The 12,902-nt window shown below is 34.1% G+C and overlaps 1 long non-coding RNA gene across 1 annotated transcript; it reads left to right on the top strand.

The window, feature by feature from the left end:
• The first annotated feature begins 258 nt into the window (after positions 1-258).
• LOC149134324 (uncharacterized) lies at positions 259-10,595 on the top strand. The gene is made up of 2 exons (XR_016242813.1): positions 259-1,186; positions 8,233-10,595. It is a non-coding gene; the product is annotated as an uncharacterized LOC149134324 (long non-coding RNA).
• The last annotated feature ends 2,307 nt before the right edge of the window (positions 10,596-12,902 follow it).

The following is a 12,902-nucleotide window of genomic DNA, read 5'->3' as shown; positions in this document are numbered from 1 at the left end:
GGCTTCAAATTGGGTGTTAAAGTGTTGTTGGTAAGCATCCATTGAGATAGACATAGTTCCTAGTATTCAGATAAAACAGCCGGTAAAAAAAAAATCGTGCTTGAACTACTTCAGTCAGCAAAGAAAATGATGATGAAATCGTGACGTAATAATAATGTTTCAATTACGTATGATATAACTAGAGAAAGAGCTCGCAAAAGCTTTGAAAAATATTAAATCCTTTTTGATTATCTGTGTTTAATTATTTCTTTGCGACCATTCTGGGTATCACTTTCAGAAGCGTTTTGTCCATTATACTACACCCATTACGTATTAGAATATTCCGTATATTTTAGCAATTTATAATTTTGAATGTGTTTATAATATTTAGCACAACATTGTTTCGTTGAAGCAAGAAATGTGCCAAACACATGAACGCAGATATAGATGCTCACACACAACCATACCTATAGATACGTACAGAAAATGAAAGGTACATTTACCACTGCGCATTTGAACTCAATGCGTTGAAAATCAAAACAAATAGCATAAGTTGTTGCATCCAAATGTTTGACGGCCCTTCACTTCGAATGCGCGCGCGCTCACATCCACGTGGCAGCGAACTGGAAGAATCGTTAGTGCATCGGGAAAATATTTTGCCTTATTTGTTCAGGTTATTTATAAGTTCAAATGTTACTGAAGTCAATTTTGCCTTCCATCCTTTCGGAGCTGATGGAATAAAGTAGCGGTTACGTACTGCTATCGATGCTACCATCTAACCTCTCACAAAAATGTTTGTGTTTATATCAGAAAGCAGATGATACCCTCAAACGCGCAGATTACTCAAACAAACACACAAACAGAACGTGCTCCTGCAGATATACAGTCTGGCAAACTAAATTCTCGTGGTGTGACCAAAACAATACAAGACCATCCACTTTGCTCTTTAGTTGAAATTAATGTGGAATTATTATGTTGTGAAATGAAAACTTTATTTGTACATTAAAGCATAAAACATGTTTATATACATCAGGGGAAAACAATTTTATTCCAGCCACACATGAACGAAGATTAGATGAGCCAGCATATTTTTTTCCTCGAAAAATGTTTGTGTATATGAAGTAGCCTAAATGATTTCATTTTCATTATTATTGAGTGGTAAATTTAAACCCAGTAATATATCCATCCTCAATGACATGCACTACAGGTAATTTTCTCTAAACGCTTCTAACAAAAATGTTTCTGGTTTTAGTCGCCTTTTAGAAAAGCGAAATAGAATGAATTTACAGAAATTCTCAGAATATTTTTATTGAATGAATATAATTGTAAGATTACACTTTATTATTGATTTTAGAACCGGTCTAGATTAAATATAAATATTGAAATTATGTTTTCAAAGTTATAGTTTGTATTCTACATAAATCGATTCATTATCAAGTAAGCAAAGAAGAAGTGCTATTTTCAGACAAGAAGTTGTATCATTCATCAAACTCACTTTGCACTACTCTGCGTTACTTCATCATAAAACTAAAAGATATATTTATTCTCAGATAATGCAAACTGTTAAACGGACTTCCGTCTAGCCAGTGTTATTGATAAGATAATGACATTTCTTTTATATTTTGACCGTCTATTTATGGGTTAGACATATCTAAGAATCACTTTGCAATGATATATATATTCTATAATAGAACTTAAAAGGAAATTATTATCACTGTTTATCTTCTGTAGGAAATGCCCCAAAACTTCTGACATAGCAAAAGAGTAAGGCCATTATATAGTGAAGAATACCAGCAACGTAATTCGTGGTCCAGCATTACAATTTAGTACTGTTGATGTAATCCAATGTTCGTTCATGGCCAATGAACTCTTACTGCACGTGTAAATAAGATCCATCTCCTTCCGTATAGTGTATATATACACACATACGAAAATACATATATATATATATATATACATACAAACAGATGTGTATAGATATACACAAACACACACACACAGAGGCACGCACACATACACATATGCGTGTAGTTATATATAAACATATATATATATATATATATATATATATATACTCATATATATACTCATATATGTATGTATATATACATATACATATATATGTACACAGAAATGACAGAAATAAATAGGCACCCTTATAATCATTAAAATTTCTTTGAGTCTGAAATTATACATTCAAAGTATTTATTAATTGCTATAACGTGTATATTTAATATTTAGTAGACATGCCTTTTGTATTTTTCAATGCAAGGATCCTATTAGACATGTTACTGCTCATATGATAAATATGCTCTTGCAGAATTTCTTGCCAAGTTTCATGGAGTAATCTCAAAAGATCAAGATTTGAAGATAATTTCTTGTTCTTTTAATTTTTTTGTTAAGTGTTCTGTCCATTTTGTCCCAGAGGTGTTCAATAGGGTTCATATCTGGTGACTGACTAGGATATGGAAGCTTTTTAATGCCATTTACATCCAACAAAACTTGGCTCATTTTAGCCGTGTGGCAAGGAGCCCCCATCTTCCATAAATAGTCTTCTTTAATCATTTCCATACTAGAGAAGATTGGAAGGTGTGCTTTCCGCAATATGAACACATATTTATCTGTGTTTGTTTCCCTCACACTCCACCAGCTCTGATCAACTGCTCCAAACTGCTGCCCAGACCATCACAGAATAGGTGCCGTGTTTCCTTGTTGGCTGCAAGTTTTCCGCATCAAATTCTTGATCACATTGTCTATTGACCCACACTTGTTCACTGTCAAGCAATACTGCAAATCTGGGCTCATTAGTGAATACAATAGTGTCCCAAAATCCTAGCGGTCTCTCCACCATCTCACTGGCCCAATCTTTTCTCCGCTTGATGTTGGCTGGTCGAAGACGTGCCTTCTTTCTTGCTGCTCTGCTATAGTAACGAAGTTTGCGGAGATTCCTGACAGCTGTCTGGGACTGACATCAACTTGTTATGCTATGTCAGAAGCCTTGCAAGGAGGATTATCCTCCACACTTCTATAAGTAACGAGAAGGACCCCGCTAGAGTGCGCTCATTGAACTGGGTGAGGTGATGTGGAATGCTTCCCCTCTCTGGTGAATTACACAATCACTCTATTAACTGTAGAAAGCGGGATCCCAAGGTTTTCTGCGATTTTGCGCTATGTCTACCTTTAGAATGACTCACAATACGACCACTTTAAAATTCAGACAGTTTCAAGGCTTCTTTTTGTATATGGCATGATTAAACAGTCACTTATAGAATCTAAAACGTGTCAATTAATAAAAAATATAAATCTTTACCAGTTAGAATAAATATAAAACGGTGTTTTATGGAGTGGCTATTTACTTCTGTTACGTCCGTGCATGTACATATACGCTTCCAACAACCCTTTCCTGAAAATAAGAAAATCAAAACAACACTCAAACACAGATTCACACCTGTCTAAAAATCGGAACCATCACCCCTATCAACAAAAGAATAGATGACCTAATCCTAACTTTCTAAGCCATCACTACCCGCAGGATAGATCTTGCAATCTTCTCCCCACTCCATAAGGAATTACCAACGAAATTGTATGTGCAGCCACTACACATTATTTTTTTCTCTCCGTGTTTCTCTCCTTGTTTCTTTCTGTGTTCCTTTCTGTGGAAGAGCATAGGCTCGAAGCGTTAAATACTTTTTTCACTTCCCAAGCGTTATATTAATACATCTGTTTGTTTTCTACACCAACTGTCTTCGTCTTTTTTTTTTGTTTTTTTTTTTGTGAATTCTCCCCATATACTACCATGATCCTCTCTTTACTATTAGTTAATATTAATCCAAAAAAATCTTCCCCCACTTATAATATTCGCTAAATAGTTCTTCTTTTTAGCGATGCAGTATGACTCACATGTCACTCATTGTAACAAATATGGTACTTTGACTTAATGTTAGAGGCAGAAGTAACTTAAATTAATTTGATAGGCATTGTGATGACTATATAACGCTTAGGCAGATGTGATATTCATCATATGGTATGAATTATTTTATCGGTAACGTTGCGTTACTTTTTAAGCATACTTGTTATATATGCCGGCATACTATCTTCGCTTGTATGTGTGGGAAATGTATTTGTTGTTTTGTAAATGGTCTAATAATCGTAAGGATAATAGAAATTTGAGAAAAGAAATTGAAATATCCAAGTGATTTACATGACATTATGCACACAAAAGAATATATTTTCGGCGATGAAAATGTATTTAGCTTTTGAATTAACATGATAATATGCCAGAAATTCTATATCGATAAACTTCATGTAATTAATTCATCGTGAAAAATCAGTGATTGATTTTATTGTTGTGAAGTTCTAAATAATCCGTAAACTACTTCAAACTATTTGCGATATTTTTCTCTTTTCATATTCACCGGCATGTTTTGAAGTATTTTAACTTTCTACAAAATGGTGATATAATACTGTTATTTATAATGTGTTATATATCAAGGAATATAATGGAAGTCGAAAATGGTAGCATTTACATTCCTACAGTAATAAGACTTAATGTGCTACTTGTTGTGAAATTACATTTCATTTTCAGTTACATAAATAACATTCTTTTAGATATTTACAAATTACTAGCCAATTTTATATTTTTCTCAGTGTCATGCTTCGTTCTGATTGAGAATTTATAAATGGATTTTAGTTAGAGTAGATGACTAGTGTTGAATGACAATTTACTTCTCCACAGTATATTATAATCTCACGGTGGGATTTTAACTAAGAAACAATGATCCATGGGTCATTATAAAACTTAAATATAGTATATGTAAACAGTGCAGCTAAACAAAAATCTATTTGAATTACATTAACTCACACAAGGAGCAGGTTGCAGATATATCTAATATAGAGGAATAAGCTGTTTTATGGTGAGCTAGCAGAGGGGAAACGCTATCGGCGTAAACCTAAACAAAGGTTAGAGGACGGCATAAGGACTATTCTGAAGTCACTTGGAATGGATCCAGAAGACATAGAAACCCTTGCTTCGGATCGAGGTGCATGGCGAACAAAAGTGTGGAGTGGAGTGAAAGCGTTTGAAGAAGCCTGGATAACGCATGTAAGACTCAAAAGAGATCTAAGGAAGAGTGCTACGATTGAGCAGGTGAATGACAATGATCTTTTTGTGTGCACAGTTTTTGACAGACCATGCATTTCTTTTGCTGGGATTCAATCTCATTTGCGACCCCATGGGAAACGAACCTCCACCGACTATTCTGCCTGTATGTCTCTGCACACCTTTGAATGCTGTGTATGCCAGAAGGTTTGCAAATCTAACGGAGGACTCAAAAGACAACGTGATCCACAAAGATCAGAACTAATCTGCAGCTCTTGGTGGTCCAAATTGGATGTGCAATCTATGTGGGTGTCTTTTCAGAACATTATCTGGTTTAAAAAGCCATATCGGATGCCATGATGGTTCTAAAGTGTAGGTAGTGTAAGGTGGTCAAACACTGCATAAGGAGTAGACAACCACCATATGTGTGTGTGTTTGTGTGCGTGTGCGTGTGTACACATTAATTACCTGAAATGTTTCATTTCACTGATCTCTTCATTCTGATATGTCGAGTGAAAATTCATTAGTAATAATGAAGTAAAATAGGGCTTGCATTTTATACGACGCGATAAAAAATAAGAACACTTATCTAAATTCGAAGCGTTTAAGGCAAATTAGGTCGATAAGATAATTTTGCCCCAAACTCAAAATTCAGATGAATGAGCCTTACAAAAACCAATTAGCATTAGACACCAATATAAACTTTAAAATAAATAGTCCAAATAATCTTTGAAAATGAAATAATAAAAATATTGTGAGTAGCTGGTTTATTTTTTCCCAGCTCGACAATGTGTGGGTTTTCATTATATTTTGAAGCCGTCAGTCACCAGTGCTGAAGCAATTGTTACATATACGTTACTAAAAATAACAATATAAATAATAGTCAGCACGACTTAAAAAAACATAATGCTCTATCAAAATTTGAGAACGCTTGTGAATAAAGCTGGTGATGCAATTTAGAAGCATTCATTATACAAACCCAAAATATCAAACATTGAATATTTTATTATCATCATGATAATCCTACCAAATTCATTTTGCCAAAATCTGTACGCTCCTTTTAAATCGCACCAGCGTCAACTTTGTCTTTCATCCTTTAGAAGTCGATAAAATAGAAAACGTACAGTAATCCCTCCCCATATCGCGGTTCACTTATCGCGGTTTATTACTTAAGCTTACGTCGATTCCTCTGTGGTGTTGTTTTGCATTTGTAATAGAATAAATATATACAAATTATAAAAATAATTTTACAAAAATATATAGTACTGTAAAGTTTCTAATTCGCGGATTTTCACCTATCGCGGGGGTATTTTAGAACGTAACACCCGCGATAGCAGAAGAATTTGTGTTATCAATTATTGTTGTCGACGTAATTGACTTGCCTGCCTCCCCTCAAATCTGTTTCGTGCGAGGGAGAATTCGAATTATCGTCATCGTGCTATACTATTTTTTTTTTCTTCTAAGTATTTGCTTCTTTCTTTAGTGAATCGCTTTTTATTTTATTGTTTTCATTATTCCGAAAAAGTCCTCGTAACCTATTCACTTAAGACCTGAGACTAATCATTATGTTCCAGTCACGTAACTAATAAATATCGTATTTTTCCTTATTTATATGCACCATTTCCTTCAATTCAATAAAACAAAAACATACAAATAACCCCTTCATTTTGAGTTAACTTCCTTAATCAGACCTTAACTATTTTCACATTTCAATTGAATTTTCTTCCTCATTCAAGTATTCTTTCTTTCATAACACATATCTTTCCACTTCTATTAACATTTTATTCATCTTTCAAAAGAGCATTTTTCGAAAACAGTGCCTTGCTTTCCTTTAGATTAAAAAGTTCGGTTAATATTTTTTTTTTTTTTGATAGAATTCGTTTTGACGTTGAATTAATATTTCTTTCGTTGCACAGATATTCTTTGCTTAATACCTTTCATTATATGGTGTCACTTTATTGCTACCATCCAAGATGAAAATAACATGATATATGCTAAATTCATATAGTAACTGAACACTCGATAGACTGTATTTTGCAAATATCAAGGAGCAAATATAATAGACTCGTTCAAGTACTTTCATTTACTTTATTGTCCTATTTTAAGAATGGTAATTCCTTATTGCATACGCTAGACTATACATGGAACCACAGGATCAGTTCTATGTCTGCAACAAATGTGAACCGAATATCTACGTATACATACATTCTTTAATCAATTGCAGGTGTCTATGATTTATATATTTCCCGATTCTTTCCTTGTTTCATCTCGTTCAAAGTGGTTCAATACATTCAATCGTTTCCAACACAAGTTTTGCAAAAGATCACGTAAACTAGATCAATATCACTTCTTGAATGCGAAAACTATATTTTCTTTCTTCTTTTTTTTTTTACAATCGGTTTTAATTCCGAAAAGATCGTAACTGAACCTGTTACTCAAGATGTACAATAATTCTCTTGATCATCAGAAATAATACCAATTTGTGTATGGTGAACAGCGAAGTTCGGGGTTATGCAGTAAAATAATGGAAAATTGAACACTAGAAATACATAGTTAACTGATATTTTAACAGCATCTCAATCTTCCTACATATTTCTTTATAGACGTCCAATATATTAGTTCTTATTACAATTTTCTCCACTTGTACTATCTTCATTTTCCTGTTTGAAGTATCAAAGCATTTGTCGTATACTATCAATTAGTACTACTTTAATTGTCTCCAATACAAGTTGTGAAAGAAATCAATAAAAAAGTATCTACAGCAAATTCTTAACACACTTGACAATATACTTTTTTTTTATCTAATAATGTCTGCAGTTTGAAGCTTTTCCTTACCACACGTGTTAGCAAATGTATGTGATCTTTAAAGCTAGTGTACAGCCGACTGTGCGTGTTTAGGAATCTATACTGTTCCAACCTGTGGGTCACTATTTCTAAATGATGTACAGCCTGCTATCTTTGTGAGAAGAGTGATATTACAGTGTTTGTTTTAATTTACATATACAACAATAGATTCCTTTAATATTCAAACAGGACTCCAGGTATTCGATCACGGCTACATGAGGGCGACCCGATACTGTCTACAATTCTGTTTTTACAACAATAAAATAAAACTAAGACCACATGGCTATTATCTTCTTTATTTTTTTTTGCAGAATATCATCTTATCTAAGCGGCAACATCTATGTACCGTCCTAAGCCGAAGTATAAGTCACTGCAACTTGTCCAATGTATCACTACGAAAGGTGATGTCTGCACGTATGTAGATTCTATTTTCCCTGTCACATACCGTTCTCAGCTTCATTCCAGTAAATAAACTACCGGTTTCTAAATCTCAAAGTATATTTCTACAACTCTTTCAAAGGCATTGGGTTTCTCTACTGTTTTTGAATTCTTCCAATTGCTAAAATTTCTTCGAGTCTATTCCCTACATTCATGGCACCGATCTATATCAATTAATCCACCAATCACTAAAGTTATTTCGTTCAAAACTTCGACTAATCAGCATGTTCATTCCATATGGAAGCTATAGTGCAGAAACTGAATTTCTTGAAATTATCAACTATATGTTTCTATATTTACTGTACAGTCATCTGATTATGTTATCCTAAAATTATCATCTATACAAATATCATGTCATCCAACCACAGCATGTTCACTACGACACACAAAACATTCTGCAAATACCCATTTCCAACCCTTATAGCCTACGGGGCTGCAAGTCAAGTGACATGTCAAAATGTCGCCAGTATAATGAGAATACAAGAATATGTATATTTATTCCACCTTGGCTCATCTGAAACAGGTAGTTAAGTGACTGGAATTGTCATCTTAAGCCTCTGCAACATCTGCACAAAAGTCGCAGCACCAAAACTTTGGTACTCCCACATAACATAACGTAACGCTACAGACAACAAATATAACCAACACTGTAACTCAGGCATGTCAACTATCGGAACAGCAAAAAGGTCTTCTACGCAGTGTTATGTATACCTATAATATAATGGAGGGTGAAAAATTACCCTATATTTTCCGAAGGTGGCGAGATAAACGTTTGTCAACGACCGTTTGTCAGAAATGAAATAACGTTGGTATGAATTACCAAATATATATATACAGGAAGTTAGCATAGTACGAGACAGGTAACTTCGTTCACTTCCTGTTAACGAGCGAGGCAGATAATCTCGTACTTCCTGTTAAAAAGGGGAGTGGGGAAGATAGTGAGAGTTTTTCTTTTGGCGCGGATAGTACGAAAAACGAGAGACGGACGTGCATACGGGTCGGACCGTTCACCACCTACCTTGAAAGAATTGAGACTGGAGACAATCTCCATATATGAACATTTACTTCCCTGTTTGAATACTTTGTTGTTGCGATCAGAAGTTTAGCCTTTTTTCTTACATTATAATTTGTCTGATCGTAACAGCATCGACAATTAAGCTTGCTTCCTACCCAAAATTAATGCGATCACTTTTGTTTTTTGTCCTGGGGAATTTTCATACCTCTGCACAAAATATTTTCCATTCCCAACAATGCAACCTGAAGAGCTGCTGCTCAGAGTTAGCATATATTTTGTCATATCCTCTGGGCCACTCGATACCCATACCGCTCCACTCATTGATCCACATGTGGCGTCACACTAACAATTTCCATTACCAAGGAAATTTTAACCCGCATTTTTTGAAGGTCTCAACTTTATATAGATGTCGATACACACTAATGGGAAAAAAATAAGGTTCAAAAACTGCTGAATGTTTTTCATATTTTCGTCAATCTACGGGGAAATTAGTAAAATTTCTCCTGCTTATATACCTACGACAGACACAAATACAAGTGCCTGTGTGTGTGTGTGTGTGTGTGTGCGTATTATATTTATATATACATATTCGGTAGAGATGAAAGGCAAAGTTTGTCTCGGAGCGATTTGAACTCATAATGTAAATTGCCAGAGGAGATGCTGCGGAACTTTTTGTCAGATCTGCTCATGCACAGCCTTATAGACACACGTACACAATAATAAACACATGTTTGCAATCATGCACGCATGCACATACGCACACACACGCACACAAATACATACATACACACATATATAAGATTGTACTCTCACGTAAACGTATATAGAATTAAGCAGGCTCGCGCACGCACACACACGCACATGAATGTCTGCATGTATACAAAATTCTGCACTGCAAATTTACAATTATAAACTCATATATATACATTCTTGCATAAATGTACATACACATACAGATATATACTTACATACATACACATACATATAGTAATATGAATATATGAACAGCCATATAGCAACATGCTCGTTTTTCTAAATACACGATCAGTACTAAGTAGCTTGTAATAAAAGTTTTACTGTTGCTTTTACTACTACTACTTCTATAGCAATATCCATATTTGTCAATACTACAATATTAAACTGTAGCTGAGATGGTGTACTTCCTTGTATACTATACCTTCAGAATTTATCGATTATTCAAAAATGTTAAAAACATTTCAGTTTAAAACGACATTTCTATGCTCCATTGTACACAGACGCATAGCTCTGTAGCTTTTGCTTGTCATATATGTTTATCATATGTATACACAGAAGAAATGTTGCATCTAAAGCATATGTACTTATGAGTATATATAAATGGATACGTGCATAAATTTATATATACATATGCACACATACATATACATACATACATATATGTATATTTATATACATACACATACACATTCATGTGTGTGTATATATATATTTATTTATTTATTTATTTATGTGTTTCAGCCAAGTGGCTGCGGTCATGCTGATGCACCACCGTGATTTTCACGTTCTTTGCATGGCTCTTCTCCCCCACCTGACATGGTCCAATCAAGAGTTTTGATGGCACATCTGGTGTATAAGAGAATTTGACACAGCTGCCCTAAACTGCGTCTCATTACGAGCCATTGGTTCGTCTAGTATCGTGGAGAGGAAAGCGTCAAGTTTTGTCTTGAAGACCTCCGCATCCATGTCTTGCATGTCTCTCAAATGTTTTGGCAGGGCATTGAAGAGCTGAGGTCCTCTGAAACCGAGGCTGCTGCAGTATCTCGTTCTTATGTGAGATGCAGTGGACGGTACCTTTGGCACCATGCAGTGGCGACCCGTGCGGGCATTCCTGTAGTACTTGATACCAAAGTTTGGCACCAGTCCTTCCAGTATTTTCCATATGTATATTATTACATATCTCTCCCGCCTGCGCTCCAGGGAGTAGAGACCTAGTGCCTTCAGTCGCTCCCTGTAGTTCATCTGTTGGACTGTGGTGATCTTTTTTGTATAGTGCCGCTGAATTGCCTCGAGTTCTGCTGTCCGCTTAACACTGTGTGGTGACCACAACTGAGAGCAATAGTCTAGGCGGCTCAGAACAAATGTCTTCCATAGAATCAACATGACTTTTTGATCCCTTGTACGGAAAGTCCTCAGTATCCACCCCGCCAGTTGTCTGCACCTTGCTGTCAACTTGATAATGTGCATGTGAAATGATGCATCACTACACATGTTGATGCCCAGATCTCTAACTGTTTGTTGTTCTGGGATTGCAGTACCTCCAGGCCCTGTGTATGCCAGTTGGGAGGTACTTGTGGTCTTGTAGCGCAGTACTTGAAATTTTTTTGCATTGAACTGCATATTATTTTGCTCTGCCCACTCATATATTGCATTTAGGTCATTCTGCAGGCTTACAATATCATCAGGATTCTTTATTGCCTGAGATATCTTTGTGTCATCAGCATATCTAGTGACAGTGGCTCTCCGCGTGACCGTGGGCATGTCCAGAAGGGCCACTATGAACAGTAGTGGCCCCAGAACAGTTCCCTGTGGAACACCGCTCAATATTTCTGTTTCCCTAGATAGTTCTCCATTGGCTGCAACTGTCTGACTTCTACCATTCAGGAAGTCATGCAGCCACTCACATAGGTAGATATATATATATATATATATATATATATATATATATATATATATATATATATACATAGGTAGATATGTATATATATATATATATATATATATATATACATAGGTAGATATGTATATATATATATATATATACATAGGTAGATATGTATATATATATATATATATATATACATAGGTAGATATGTATATATATATATATATATATATATATATACATAGGTAGATATGTATATATATATATATATATATATATACATAGGTAGATATGTATATATATATATATATATATATATATACATAGGTAGATATGTATATATATATATATATATATATATACATAGGTAGATATGTATATATATATATATATATATATATACATAGGTAGATATGTATATATATATATATATATATATATATATATATATATACATATATATATATATATATATATATATATACATATATATATATATATACATATACATAGGTAGATATGTATATATATATATATATATATATATATATATACATAGGTAGATATGTATATATATATATATATATTTATATATACATAGGTAGATATGTATATATATATATATATATATATATATATATATTTATATATACATAGGTAGATACTTATATATACATAGGTAGAGACATAAAGGTAGATAGGTAATAGATAGATAGATAGATAAATAATTACATACGTACATATTCATAAGCTTTAACAAAATCAGAACAAACACACACAAATTTGTATACATACATATTTTCAACGAGGAGTCCTTCCTATTTGCAATACACTTGCTTACAAATTGCATGCTAATCTTCGCCACCCTAATTTTAAATATCCCATGC

This window comes from Octopus bimaculoides, chromosome 8 (genome assembly GCF_046866305.1).
Source record: "Octopus bimaculoides isolate indiv1 chromosome 8, ASM4686630v1, whole genome shotgun sequence".
Taxonomy (NCBI): domain Eukaryota; kingdom Metazoa; phylum Mollusca; class Cephalopoda; order Octopoda; family Octopodidae; genus Octopus; species Octopus bimaculoides.
This window is presented reverse-complemented; position numbering and strand designations above follow the sequence as displayed.